Source organism: Oncorhynchus keta, unplaced genomic scaffold, assembly GCF_023373465.1.
Source record: "Oncorhynchus keta strain PuntledgeMale-10-30-2019 unplaced genomic scaffold, Oket_V2 Un_contig_5040_pilon_pilon, whole genome shotgun sequence".
Classification (NCBI taxonomy): Eukaryota; Metazoa; Chordata; class Actinopteri; order Salmoniformes; family Salmonidae; genus Oncorhynchus; species Oncorhynchus keta.
In genome coordinates, this window is record NW_026288089.1 from 62,368 (window position 1) to 77,024 (window position 14,657).

At 46.5% G+C, this 14,657-nt stretch overlaps 1 long non-coding RNA gene and 1 other non-coding gene across 5 annotated transcripts in view; one reads left to right on the plus strand and one right to left on the minus strand.

The window, feature by feature from the left end:
- Window positions 1-7,446: 7,446 nt before the first annotated feature.
- On the plus strand, window positions 7,447-7,637 carry LOC127925085 (U2 spliceosomal RNA). The gene has a single exon (XR_008119699.1). It is a non-coding gene; the product is annotated as a U2 spliceosomal RNA (small nuclear RNA).
- A 2,993-nt stretch (window positions 7,638-10,630) lies between these two features.
- The window catches only part of LOC127925084 (uncharacterized), a 34,668-nt gene continuing 30,641 nt past the window's right edge, over window positions 10,631-14,657 (minus strand). For 3 of the 4 annotated variants that reach the window (XR_008119696.1, XR_008119695.1, XR_008119697.1), the window contains 2 exons: window positions 13,738-13,821; window positions 10,631-10,839 (listed from right to left, as the gene is read on the minus strand). This is a non-coding gene — a long non-coding RNA (uncharacterized LOC127925084). The remainder of the gene's footprint in view (window positions 10,840-13,737; window positions 13,822-14,657) is intronic. The other variant, XR_008119698.1, reaches the window with a different exon arrangement.

Genomic DNA, 14,657 nt, shown 5'->3' on the forward strand with positions numbered 1-14,657 from the left:
TGTTACCAACTGTGTTACTGTTAAGGCCTGCTTTTGGTAGGGGCCTCCCGAGCGGCGCAGCGGTCTAAGGCACTGCATCACTACAGACCCGGGTTCGATCCCAGGCTGTGTCGCAGCCGGCCGCGACCTGGAGACCTATTAGGCGGCGCGCGATTTGGCCCAGTGTTGTTCCGGGTTAGGGAAGGGTTTGGCCGGCCGGGTTGTCCTTGTCCCATCTCGCTCTAGCGACTCCTGTGGACGGGCCAAGTGCAATGCACGCTGACACGGTTCCCAGGTGTATGGTGTTTCCTCCAACACATCGGTGCTTCCGGGTTAATCAAGAAGCAGTGTAGCTTGGCGATGTTGTGTTTCGGTGGACGCACGACTCTCAACCTTCGCCTCTGCCGAATCCGTACGTGAGTTGCAGCGATGGGACAAGACTGTAACTACCAATTGGATATCATGAAATTGGTGAGAAAAGGGGGTCACAAAATAAAATAAAAATGCTTTTGGAAACATCCCATTAACACTGCATGAAATGGTACATTTTGCGCTCGTTTTATAAAGGACACAAATCAAATAATGCCACCTCTCCCACCTCAGAGCAAGCCAGCTGATGGTATGTAAATATTGCCACCCCTCCCACCTCAGAGCAAGCCAGCTGATGGTGTGTAAATTGCTGAACTTGGCATCAGGGCATAAGGAGTTCCTAAAACATTAAACACGAATTACAATGTCATACTCATTTCATAACACCTGCTAGCTAGCTGGCTAATGTTAGCTAGTCAGCTAACTTGCTAAATAGTGATTTTATTTATGGAAAAAAATATATGGAGGCTGAGACAGGAGGGGTCAGGAGACACTGTGGCCTCATCCGGTGATTGGCCTGGACAGGGCCAAACAGGAAGGATATAACCCCACCCACTTTGCCAAAGCACAGCCCCCCACACCACTAGAGGGATATCTTCAACCACCAACTTACCATCCTGAGACTAGGCCGAGTATAGCCCACAAAGATCTCCGCCACAGCACAACCCAAGAGGAGGGCGCCAACCCAGACAGGAAGATCACATCAGTGACTCAACCCACTCAAGTGACACACCCCTCCTAGGGACGGCATGGAAGAGCACCAGTAAGCCAGTGACTCAGCCCCTGTAATAGGATTAGAGGCAGAGAATCCCAGTGGAAAGAGGGGAACCAGCCAGGCAGAGACAGCAAGGGCGGTTCGTTGCTCCAGAGCCTTTCCGTTCACCTTCACACTCCTGGGCCAGACTACACTCAATCAAATGATCCACTGAAGAGATGAGCCTTCAGTAAAGACTTAAAGGTTGAGTCCGAGTCTGCGTCTCTCACATGGGTAGGCAGACCATTCCATAAAAATGGAGCTCTATAGGAGAAAGCCCTGCCTTTGCTTAGAAATTCTAGAGACAATTAGGAGGCCTGCGTCTTGTGACCGTAGCGTATGTGTAGGTATGTACGGCAGGACCAAATCAGAGAGATAGGTAGGAGCAAGCCCATGTAATGCTTTGTAGGTTAGCTTTAAAACCTTGACATCAGCCCTTGCCTTGACAGGAAGCCAGTGTAGGGAGGCTAGCACTGGAGTAATATGATCACAATATTTTGGTTCTAGTCAGGATTCTAGCAGCCGTATTTAGCACCAACTGAAGTTTATTTAGTGCTTTATCTGCGTAGCCGGAAAGTAGAGCATTGCAGTAGTCTAACCTAGAAGTGACAAACGCATGGATTAATTTTTTGCATCATTTTTGGACAGAAAGTTTATGATTTTTGCAATGTTACGTAGATGGAAAAAAGCTGTCCTTGAAACAGTCTTGATATGTTCTTCAAAAGAAAGATCAGGGTCCAGAGTAACGCCGAGGTCCTTCACAGTTTTATTTGAGACGACTGTACAACCATTAAGATTAATTGTCAGATTCAACAGAAGATCTCTTTGTTAATTGGGACCTAGAACAAGCATCTCTGTTTTGTCCGAGTTTAAAAGTAGAAAGTTTGCAGCCATCCACTTCCTTATGTCTGAAACACATGCTTCTAGCGAGGGCAATTTTGGGGCGTCACCATGTTTCATTGAAATGTATAGCTGTGTGTCATCCGCATAGCAGTGAAAGTTAACATTATGTTTTCGAATGACATCCCCAGGAGCCACAGGAGAGGCAACAGAGGCAGCAGCAGCAGGAGCAGCAGCAGCTGCAGTGGGAGAGGCTGCACTACCTGGAGAAATGGACATAGGAGGACGAACTGGACGGTAAAGGACCCTGGGCTCAGCCTGAGAATATCGCCGCCCCAAGGAAGAACTGGAGGCGGAGGTATGAGGAGGCAGCATGGCGTAGCGGATGGAAGCCCGAGAGTCAGCCCCAAAATGTATTGGGGGCTCACAGGGAGTAGGGCTACGCTAACTTCCTGTGGTTACCGGGGGCTAGAGAGACCGGGCAGGCACCGTGTTATGCAGTGGTGCGCACGGTGTCCCCAGTGCGGGTGCATAGCCCGGTGCGGTATATTCCAGCTCCGCCCGGTGCGGTATATTCCAGCTCCGCGTATCGGCCGGGCAAGATTGAGCGTCGAGCCAAATACCATGAAGCCGGCTCTACGCATCTGGTCCCCAGTGCATCTCCTTGGGCCGGCTTACATGGCACCAGCCTTGCGCTCGGTGTCTCGGGTTCGCCTACATAGCCCAGTGCGGGCTATTCCACCTCGCCGCACTGGCAGGGCGACCGAGAGCATTCAACCAGGTAAGGTTGGGCAGGCTCGGTGCTCAAGAGCTCCAGTGCGCCTGCACGGTCCGGTCTATCCAGTACCACCTCCACACCCCAGCCCTCCGGTAGCAGCTCCCCGCACCAGGCTTCCTGTGCGTGTCCTCGGTCCAGTATCACCAGTGCCAGCACCACGCATCAGGCCTACAGTGCGCCTCGCCTCTCCTGCACTGTCGGAGTCTCCCGCCTCTCCAGCGCTGTCGGAGCCTTTCTCCTCTCCTGCGCTGCTGGAGACTCCTGTCTGTTCAGCGCTATCAGAGCCTTCCTCCTCTACAGCGCTCCCGGAGTCTCCTGCCTGTTCAGCGCAGCCAGTGCTGCCAGTCTGCATGGAGCAGCCAGAGCTGTCAGTCTACATGGAGCAGCCAGAGCCGTCAGTCAGCGTGGAGCAGCCAGAGCCGCCAGTCAGCATGGATCAGCCAGATCTTTCAGTCTGCCAGGATCCGCCAGTCAGCCAGACTCTTCCTGATCTGCCAGTCAGCCAGACTCTTCCAGATCTGCCAGTCAACCAGACTCTTCCAGATCTGCCAGTCAGCCAGACTCTTCCTGATCTGCCAGTCAGCCAGACTCTTCCAGATCTGCCAGTCAACCAGACTCTTCCAGATCTGCCAGTCAACCAGACTCTTCCAGATCTGCCAGTCAACCAGACTCTTCCAGATCTGCCAGAACTGCCAGTCGGCCAGGATCTGCCAGTCGGCCAGGATCTGCCAGTCGGCCAGGATCCGCCAGTCGGCCAGGATCCGCCAGATCCGCCAGTCAGCCAGGATGCCAGTCAGCCAGGATCTGCTGAGACCACCAGCCAGCCAGGATCTGGTAGATCTATCTACCTGCCTGAGCTTCCTCCACTCCTGAGCTTCCTCTCACTCCTGAGCTTCCTCTCACTACTGAGCTTCCTCTCACTCCTGAGCTTTCTCTCACTCCCGAGCTTTCTCTCACTCCCGAGCTTTCTCTCACTCCCAAGCTTTCTCTCACTCCCGAGCTTCCCCTCAGTCCCGAGCTGTCCTTCAGTCCCGATCTGCTCCTCAGTCCAGTGGGGTTCTGGGTGAGGACTACTAGGCCATGGTCGACGGTGAGGGTGGACTATCCAGGGACGCGAGGAGAGGGGACTAAGACATTGACTGAGTGGGGTCCACGTCACGCGCCGGAGCCGCCACCATGGACAGACGCCCACCCGGACCCTCCCTATTGTTTTGAGGTGCGTTTGGGAGTCCGCACTTTAGGGGGGTTCTGTCACGCCCTGGTCTAAGTATTTTGTGTTTATCTTCATGTATTGGGTCAGGCCAGGGTGTGGCATGGGGTTTTTGTAATGTGGTGTGTTTTGTCTTGGGGTTTTGGTGTTGGTATTGGTATTGTAGCTTAGTGGGGTTATCTAGCAAAGTCTATGGCTGTATGGAGTGGTTCTCAATCAGAGGCAGGTGTTTATCGTTGTCTCTGATTGGGAACCATATTTAGGCAGCCATATTCTTTGAGTTTGTCGTGGGTGATTGTCCTTAGTTTCCTGATGTCCTTGTTCTGTGTTAGTTTACACAAGTATAGGCTGTTTCGGTTTTCGTTACATTTATTGTTTTGTAGTGTTTGTGTTTAGTGTGTTTTTTCATTAAACATGAATCGTAATCTACACGTCGCATTTTGGTCCGACTCTCCTTCACACCTAGAAAACCGTTACAGAATCATCCACCACAAACGGACCAAGCAGCGTGTCAACAGGCAGGAGCCACAGGAGAGGCAACAGAGGCAGCAGCAGCAGGAGCAGCAGCAGCTGCAGTGGGAGAGGCTGCACCACCTGGAGAAATGGACATGGGAGGACGAACTGGACGGTAAAGGACCCTGGGCTCAGCCTGAGAATATCGCCGCCCCAAGGAAGAGCTGGAGGCGGGGAAAGCTGAAAGGCGCAGGTATGAGGAAGCAGCACGGCGTAGCGGATGGAAGCCCGAGAGTCAGCCCCAAAATTTCTTGGGGGAGGCTCACAGGGAGTAGGGCTACGCTAGGTAGGAGACCTACACTAACTTCCTGTGGTTACCGGGGGCTAGAGAGACCGGGCAGGCACCGTGTTATGCAGTGGTGCGCACGGTGTCCCCAGTGCGGGTGCATAGCCCGGTGCGGTATAATGTGGTTAATGTTGGGCTCATTAAATGTGGTTCGTGTAGGGCTCATTAAATGTGGTTAATGTAGAGTTCATTAAATGTGGTTAATGTAGGGCTCATTAAATGTGGTTAATGTAGGGCTCATTAAATGTGGTTCATGTAGGGCTCATTAAATGGGGTTCATGTAGGGCTCATTAAATGTGGTTAATGTAGGGCTCATTAAATGTGGTTAATGTAGAGTTCATTAAATGTGGTTCATGTAGGGCTCATTAAATGTGGTTAATGTAGAGTTCATTAAATGTGGTTCATGTAGGGCTCATTAAATGTGGTTAATGTAGGGCTCATTAAATGTGGTTAATGTAGGGCTCATTAAATGTGGTTCATGTAGGGCTCATTAAATGTGGTTAATGTAGGGCTCATTAAATGTGGTTCATGTAGGGCTCATTAAATGTGGTTAATGTAGCTTTCATTAAATGTGGTTCATGTAGGGCTCATTAAATGTGGTTAATGTAGGGCTCATTAAATGTGGTTCATGTAGGGCTCATTAAATGTGGTTCATGTAGGGCTCATTAAATGTGGTTCATGTAGGTCTCATTAAATGTGGTTAATGTAGGGCTCATTAAATGTGGTTCATGTAGGGCTCATTAAATGTGGTTCGTGTAGGGCTCATTAAATGTGGTTCATGTAGGGCTCATTAAATGCGGTTCATGTAGGGCTCATTAAATGTGGTTAATGTAGGGCTCATTAAATGTGGTTCATGTAGGGCTCATTAAATGCGGTTCATGTAGGGCTCATTAAATGTGGTTAATGTAGGGCTCATTAAATGTGGTTAATGTAGCTTTCATTAAATGTGGTTCATGTAGGGCTCATTAAATGTGGTTCATGTAGGGCTCATTAAATGTGGTTCATGTAGGTCTCATTAAATGTGGTTAATGTAGGGCTCATTAAATGTGGTTCATGTAGGGCTCATTAAATGTGGTTCATGTAGGGCTCATTAAATGCGGTTCATGTAGGGCTCATTAAATGTGGTTAATGTAGGGCTCATTAAATGTGGTTCATGTAGGGCTCATTAAATGCGGTTCATGTAGGGCTCATTAAATGTGGTTAATGTAGGGCTCATTAAATGTGGTTCATGTAGGGCTCATTAAATATGGTTCATGTAGGGCTCATTAAATGTGGTTCATGTAGGTCTCATTAAATGTGGTTCATGTAGGGCTCATTAAATGTGGTTCGTGTAGGGCTCATTAAATGTGGTTCATGTAGGGCTCATTAAATGTGGTTCATGTAGGGCTCATTAAAGGTGGTTCATGTAGGGCTCATTAAATGTGGTTCATGTAGGGCTCATTAAATGTGGTTCATGTAGGTCTCATTAAATCAAAGCTCTCATCAAATCCAGACATTTAAATGCGTTATAATGCTTTTCAATGACACTTCCAAGTCTTGGTGGAAACTACCAGGTGACCCGGGAGAAAAGTGATTTATTATCCCATAATACCGGGGAAATATTCAACCTTAATGCGCATACAGGTGGATTCACAAGACACCAATCAAATAACTAACATATATACAGTGCCTTGCAAAAGTATTCGGCCCCCTTGAACTTTGCGACCTTTTGCCACATTTCAGGCTTCAAACATAAATATATAAAACTGTATATTTTTGTGAAGAATCAACAACAACAAGTGGGACACAATCATGAAGTGGAAACGACATTTATTGGATATTTCAAACTTTTTTTAACAAATCAAAAACTGAAAAAATTGGCCGTGCGAAATTATTCAAGGGTGCCGAATACTTTCGCAAAGGCACTGTAGTATCTTCATTTAAGGCCTCGTGGCATTTTATGAAGTTAGTTATAGTGACTGAGTAAGTGTAATTATAAAAGTAAGCCTCCAAAGTGCCATGTTTCTTAGTTTATTATGTGGAGGAAACATTTAGGAAGCCAGGACCATCCTGCTCCTCAGCTCTCTTACTGCAGTCCAGTGCCATTAGACATCGTTGAAGTTTGGCCTCTAGTAAATTGGGGAAGGCCTTCTCACAATGGACTCATCATACAAGGCTCTACAGACAGATACAAACAAAAAAAAAGACCGGCTGTTTTCGTTGACGATGTCTTGAAGTCAAGTGGCTCAATATTGAAATGTAGTTTTCTGTACCACACAGGACAACCACAGGACAACCAGGAAAAAGCGACGGTCGGTGGAACTCTGGCGCCACCAACTGGACAATTGCTTCAGTTCGTTTGTGGCAGCAATGCTGCCAGATATACTTGATACAAGATCAAATGTTACGTCAATATTATTATCTCCAAATTGCCCCCCACGAACACACACACGTAATATATTATTATTCCAATTTAGCTGTTGATCTGGTTTTAACTTAACAACGCGTCTTCTCATTTCTGATTGGAGGGCGGGCGACCACGTGATCTTAGAACCTACAAATGTGTTACATTGTAACAGTCAAACGTGGTCATTCCTGGCGTTGATCGAATCCCCATCCACACCACCGTTTATTTAAAGCGTTATATTTTTTATGGAAAACAAAAGCATACAGAGTGTAACCATAGTAGAATTTGACGTGTCGGAGAACGGCTACTTTCTCCCGAAACCATTGTGGGTATCGCTTCTCGGCCTTTTGGCTAAGATCAAGTGTAGTATCTGTTCTTATCAGTTTAATATCTGATACGTCCCCTATCTGGGGACCATATATTAAATTGATTTTTGGAATAGGGAGATGGAATAGGGGCTTGCTCCGTCCACTCCACGCATCGACCTGGTATTGCAGTACCTCCAGGAACGGTGCACCCCCTTTCATTGTAAAGAGAAATCAGACGGAGTTGCTTCGTTGATCTATATTGTATTTTCATATTGAGCAAACTTCATTTCAATATCAGTGATGGCAAGATAGTACCGTTTTATTGACTACGATAACTGTTGGGAATGGGGTGCGTTCATATTCTAATCAAAGATTTTTCGTCACGTGCACGGGATACTTACTTGTAAAACTTTCCTCAACAGTGCATGATCACAAATATACACACAGAGCTAAGAAATAAAGTAGTTAAAACATTAATATACACACTGAGCTAAGAAATAAAGTAGTTAAAACATTAATATACACACAGAGCTAAGTAATAAAGTAGTTAAAACATTAATATACACACAGAGCTAAGAAATAAAGTAGTTAAAACATTAATATACACACAGAGCTAAGTAATAAAGTAGTTAAAACATTAATATACACACAGAGCTAAGAAATAAAGTAGTTAAAACATTAATATACACACAGAGCTAAGTAATAAAGTAGTTAAAACATTAATATACACACAGAGCTAAGAAATAAAGTAGTTAAAACATTAATATACACACAGAGCTAAGAAATAAAGTAGTTAAAACATTAATATACACACAGAGCTAAGTAATAAAGTAGTTAAAACATTAATATACACACAGAGCTAAGTAATAAAGTAGTTAAAACATTAATATACACACAGAGCTAAGTAATAAAGTAGTTAAAACATTTATTTTTGTTATGATTGGAAATATATGCAGTAGAAGACGATACAGAATAAACTATGAAATGTGCTGAAGTCATGTACTGGTAACATGGACTGTCTCACAAGCAACTGTCTATGTATTAGTTTGTCTCAATCACACACAAGCATTTCTTTGGAACAACCGTTTGTCGATTTTCAAAACAGAGTCCGCAAGACACAACTTTTGCAAAACAGTAAATGCATTTCGAAAATGTAGTTGTCTTTTAAACACATAAAAACATTAATAAAAAATATATTTTACGTCAAAATTGCAAATACTTATCTCTGGAGCGCAAGAGCAGACCAAGCAGAAAGTTAGTCTCTTGAAAATCCCAGTAGATCCATAAATGTTCTTTGCAGTCTCATTCTGTCGCCTCTCTGGTAACTAACCTCCTGTCGCGTCTCTCTGGTAACTAACCTCCTGTCGCGTCTCTCTGGTAACTAACCTTCTGTCGCGTCTCTCTGGTAACTAACCTTCTGTCGTCTCTCTGGTAACTAACCTTCTGTCGTCTCTCTGGTAACTAACCTTCTGTCGTCTCTCTGGTAACTAACCTTCTGTCGTCTCTCTGGTAACTAACCTTCTGTCGTCTCTCTGGTAACTAACATGCTGTCGTCTCTCTGGTAACTAACCTACGGTCGTATCTCTGGTAACTAACCTTCTGTCGTCTCTCTGGTAACTAACCTTCTGTCGTCTCTCTGGTAATTAACCTTCTGTCTCGTCTCTCTGGTAACTAACCTTCTGTCTCGTCTCTCTGGTAACTAACCGTCTGTCTCGTCTCGCTGGTAACTAACCGTCTGTCTCATCTCTCTGGTAACTAACCGTCTGTCGCGTCTCTCTGGTAACTAACCTTCTGTCGTCTCTCTGGTAACTAACCTTCTATCGCGTCTCTCTGGTAACTAACCTTCTATCGCGTCTCTCTGGTAACGAACCGTTTGTCTCGTCTCTCTGGGAACTAACTTTCTGTCGTCTCTCTGGTAACTAACCTTCTGTCGTCTCTCTGGTAACTAACCTTCTGTCTCGTCTCTCTGGTAACTAACCTTCTGTCTCGTCTCTCTGGTAACTAACCGTCTGTCTCGTCTCGCTGGTAACTAACCGTCTGTCTCATCTCTCTGGTAACTAACCGTCTGCCGCGTCTCTCTGGTAACTAACCTTCTGTCGTCTCTCTGGGAACCAACCTTCTATCGCGTCTCTCTGGTAACTAACCTTCTATCGCGTCTCTCTGGTAACTAACCTTCTGTCGTCTCTCTGGTAACAAACCGTCTGTCGTCTCTCTGGTAACTAACCTTCTGTCGTCTCTCTGGTAACTAACCTTCTGTCGTCTCTCTGGTCACTAACCGTCTGTCTCGTCTCTCTGGTAACTAACCTTCTGTCGTCTCTCTGGTAACTAACCTTCTGTCTCGTCTCTCTGGTAACTAACCTTCTGTCGTGTCTCTGGTAAGTTAACCGTCTGTCTCGTCTCTCTGGTAACTAACATTCTGTCGTCTCTCTGGTAACTAACCGTCTGTAGTCTCTCTGGTAACTAACCTACTGTCGTCTCTCTGGTAACTTTCCTTCTGTCGCGTCTCTCTGGTAACTTTCCTTCTGTCGCGTCTCTCTGGTAACTAACCTTCTGTCGTCTCTCTGGTAACTAACCTTCTGTCGTCCCTCTGGTAACTAACCTTCTGTCTTGTCTCTCTGGTAACTAACCTTCTGTCGTCTCTCTGGTAACTAACCTTCTGTCGTCTCTCTGGTAACTAACCTTCTGTCGTCTCTCTGGTAAATAACCGTCTGTCGTCTCTCTGGTAACTCTCTCTGGTAACTAACCTACTGTCGTCTCTCTGGTAACGAACCTTCTGTCGCGTCTCTCTGGTAACTAACCTTCTGTCTCGTCTCTCTGGTGGTAACTAACCTTCTGTCTCGTCTCTCTGGTAACTAACCTTCTGTCGCGTCTCTCTGGTAACGAACCTTCTGTCTCGTCTCTCTGGTAACTAACCTTCTGTCGTCTCTCTGGTAACTAACCTTCTGTCGTCTCTCTGGTAACGAACCTTCTGTCTTGTCTCTCTGGTAACTAACCTTCTGTCGTCTCTCTGGTAACTAACCTTCTGTCGTCTCTCTGGTAACTAACCTTCTGTCGTCTCTCTGGTAAATAACCGTCTGTCGTCTCTCTGGTAACTCTCTCTGGTAACTAACCTACTGTCGACTCTCTGGTAACGAACCTTCTGTCGCGTCTCTCTGGTAACTAACCTTCTGTCGCGTCTCTCTGGTAACTAACCTTCTGTCTCGTCTCTCTGGTAACTAACCTTCTGTCTCGTCTCTCTGGTAACTAACCTTCTGTCGCGTCTCTCTGGTAACTAACCTTCTGTCGCGTCTCTCTGGTAACTAACCTTCTGTCGCGTCTCTCTGGTAACTAACCTTCTGTCGCGTCTCTCTGGTAACTAACCTTCTGTCGCGTCTCTCTGGTAACTAACCTTCTGTCGCGTCTCTCTGGTAACTAACCTTCTGTCGTCTCTCTGGTAACTAACCTTCTGTCGTCTCTCTGGTAACTAACCTTCTGTCGTCTCTCTGGTAACTAACCTTCTGTTGCGTCTCTCTGGTAACTAACCTTCTTTCGTCTCTCTGGTAACTAACCTTCTGTCGCGTCTCTCTGGTAACTGACCGTCTGTCGTCTCTCTGGTAACTAACCTTCTGTCGTCTCTCTGGTAACTAACCTTCTGGCGTCTCTCTGGTAACTAACCTTCTGTCGTCTCTCTGGTAACTAACCTTCTGTCGACTCTCTGGTAACTAACCTTCTGTCTCGTCTCTCTGGTAACTAAACTTCTGTCTCGTCTCTCTGGTAACTAACCTTCTGTCGCGTCTCTCTGGTAACTAACCTTCTGCCTCGTCTCTCTGGTAACTAACCTTCTGCCGTCTCTCTGGTAACTAACCTTCTGCCGTCTCTCTGGTAACTAACCTTCTGTCGTCTCTCTGGTAACTAACCTTCTGTCGTCTCTCTGGTAACTAACCTTCTGTCGTCTCTCTGGTAACTAACCTTCTGTCGTCTCTCTGGTAACGAACCTTCTGTCTCGTCTCTCTGGTAACTAACCTTCTGTCGTCTCTCTGGTAACTAACCTTCTGTCGTCTCTCTGGTAACGAACCTTCTGTCTTGTCTCTCTGGTAACTAACCTTCTGTTGTCTCTCTGGTAACTAACCTTCTGTCGTCTCTCTGGTAACTAACCTTCTGTCGTCTCTCTGGTAAATAACCGTCTGTCGTCTCTCTGGTAACTCTCTCTGGTAACTAACCTACTGTCGTCTCTCTGGTAACGAACCTTCTGTCGCGTCTCTCTGGTAACTAACCTTCTGTCGCGTCTCTCTGGTAACTAACCTTCTGTCTCGTCTCTCTGGTAACTAACCTTCTGTCTCGTCTCTCTGGTAACTAACCTTCTGTCTCGTCTCTCTGGTAACTAACCTTCTGTCTCGTCTCTCTGGTAACTAACCTTCTGCCTCGTCTCTCTGGTAACTAACCTTCTGTCGTCTCTCTGGTAACTAACCTTCTGTCGTCTCTCTGGTAACTAACCTTCTGTCGTCTCTCTGGTAACTAACCTTCTGTCTCGTCTCTCTGGTAACTAACCTTCTGTCGTCTCTCTGGTAACGAACCTTCTGTCTCGTCTCTCTGGTAACTAACCTTCTGTCGTCTCTCTGGTAACTAACCTTCTGTCGTCTCTCTGGTAACGAACCTTCTGTCGTCTCTCTGGTAACGAACCTTCTGTCTTGTCTCTCTGGTAACTAACCTTCTGTCGTCTCTCTGGTAACTAACCTTCTGTCGTCTCTCTGGTAACTAACCTTCTGTCGTCTCTCTGGTAACTCTCTCTGGTAACTAACCTACTGTCGTCTCTCTGGTAACAAACCTTCTGTCGCGTCTCTCTGGTAACTAACCTTTTGTCGTGTCTCTCTGGTAACTAACCTTCTGTCTCGTCTCTCTGGTAACTAACCTTCTGTCTCGTCTCTCTGGTAACTAATCTTCTGTCTCGTCTCTCTGGTAACTAACCTTCTGTCGTCTCTCTGGTAACTAACCTTCTGTCTCGTCTCTCTGGTAACTAACCTTCTGTCTCGTCTCTCTGGTAACTAACCTTCTGTCTCGTCTCTCTGGTAACTAACCTTCTGTCGTCTCTCTGGTAACGAACCTTCTGTCTCGTCTCTCTGGTAACTAAACTTCTGTCTCGTCTCTCTGGTAACTAACCTTCTGTCGTCTCTCTGGTAACTAACCTTCTGTCGTCTCTCTGGTAACTAACCTTCTGTCGTCTCTCTGGTAATGAACCTTCTGTCTCGTCTCTCTGGTAACTAACCATCTGTCGTCTGTCTGGTAACTAACCTTCTGTCGTCTCTCTGGTAACTAACCTACTGTCGTCTCTCTGGTAACGAACCTTCTGTCTCGTCTCTCTGGTAACTAACTTTCTGTCGTCTCTCTGGTAACTAACCTTCTGTCGTCTCTCTGGTAACGAACCTTCTGTCTCGTCTCTCTGGTAACTAACCTTCTGTCGTCTCTCTGGTAACTAACCTTCTGTCGTCTCTCTGGTAACTAACCTTCTGTCGTCTCTCTGGTAACTAACCTTCTGTCGTCTCTCTGGTAATGAACCTTCTGTCTCGTCTCTCTGGTAACTAACCTTCTGTCGTCTCTCTGGTAACTAACCTTCTGTCGTCTCTCTGGTAACTAACCTTCTGTCTTGTCTCTCTGGTAACTAACCTTCTGTCGTCTCTCTGGTAACTAACCTTCTGTCGTCTCTCTGGTAACTAACCTTCTGTCGTCTCTCTGGTAAATAACCGTCTGTCGTCTCTCTGGTAACTCTCTCTGGTGACTAACCTACTGTCGTCTCTCTGGTAACGAACCTTCTGTCGCGTCTCTCTGGTAACTAACCTTCTGTCTCGTCTCTCTGGTAACTAACCTTCTGTCACGTCTCTCTGGTAACTAACCTTCTGTCGCGTCTCTCTGGTAACGAACCTTCTGTCTCGTCTCTCTGATAACTAACCTTCTGTCGTCTCTCTGGTAACTAACCTTCTGTCGTCTCTCTGGTAACGAACCTTCTGTCTTGTCTCTCTGGTAACTAACCTTCTGTCGTCTCTCTGGTAACTAACCTTCTGTCGTCTCTCTGGTAACTAACCTTCTGTCGTCTCTCTGGTAAATAACCGTCTGTCGTCTCTCTGGTAACTCTCTCTGGTAACTAACCTACTGTCGACTCTCTGGTAACGAACCTTCTGTCGCGTCTCTCTGGTAACTAACCTTCTGTCGCGTCTCTCTGGTAACTAACCTTCTGTCTCGTCTCTCTGGTAACTAACCTTCTGTCTCGTCTCTCTGGTAACTAACCTTCTGTCGCGTCTCTCTGGTAACTAATCTTCTGTCGCGTCTCTCTGGTAACTAACCTTCTGTCGCGTCTCTCTGGTAACTAACCTTCTGTCGCGTCTCTCTGGTAACTAACCTTCTGTCGCGTCTCTCTGGTAACTAACCTTCTGTCGTCTCTCTGGTAACTAACCTTCTGTCGTCTCTCTGGTAACTAACCTTCTGTCGTCTCTCTGGTAACTAACCTTCTGTCGTCTCTCTGGTAACTAACCTTCTGTCGCGTCTCTCTGGTAACTAACCTTCTTTCGTCTCTCTGGTAACTAACCTTCTGTCGCGTCTCTCTGGTAACTGACCGTCTGTCGTCTCTCTGGTAACTAACCTTCTGTCGTCTCTCTGGTAACTAACCTTCTGTCGTCTCTCTGGTAACTAACCTTCTGTCGTCTCTCTGGTAACTAACCTTCTGTCGACTCTCTGGTAACTAACCTTCTGTCTCGTCTCTCTGGTAACTAAACTTCTGTCTCGTCTCTCTGGTAACTAACCTTCTGTTGTGTCTCTCTGGTAACTAACCTTCAGTCGTGTCTCTCTGGTAACTAACCTTCTGTCGTCTCTCTGGTAACTAACCTACTGTCTCGTCTCTCTGGTAACGAACCGTCTGTCTCGTCTCTCTGGGAACTAACTTTCTGTCGTCTCTCTGGTAACTAACCTTCTGTCGTCTCTCTGGTAACTAACCTTCTGTCGATTCTCTGGTAAATAACCGTCTGTCGTCTCTCTGGTAACTCTCTCTGGTAACTAACCTACTGTCGTCTCTCTGGTAAAGAACCTTCTGTCGCGTCTCTCTGGTAACTAACCTTCTGTCGCGTCTCTCTGGTAACTAACCTTCTGTCTCGTCTCTCTGGTAACTAACCTTCTGCCTCGTCTCTCTGGTAACTAACCTTCTGCCGTCTCTCTGGTAACTAACCTTCTGCCGTCTCTCTGGTAACTAACCTTCTGTCGCGTCTCTCTG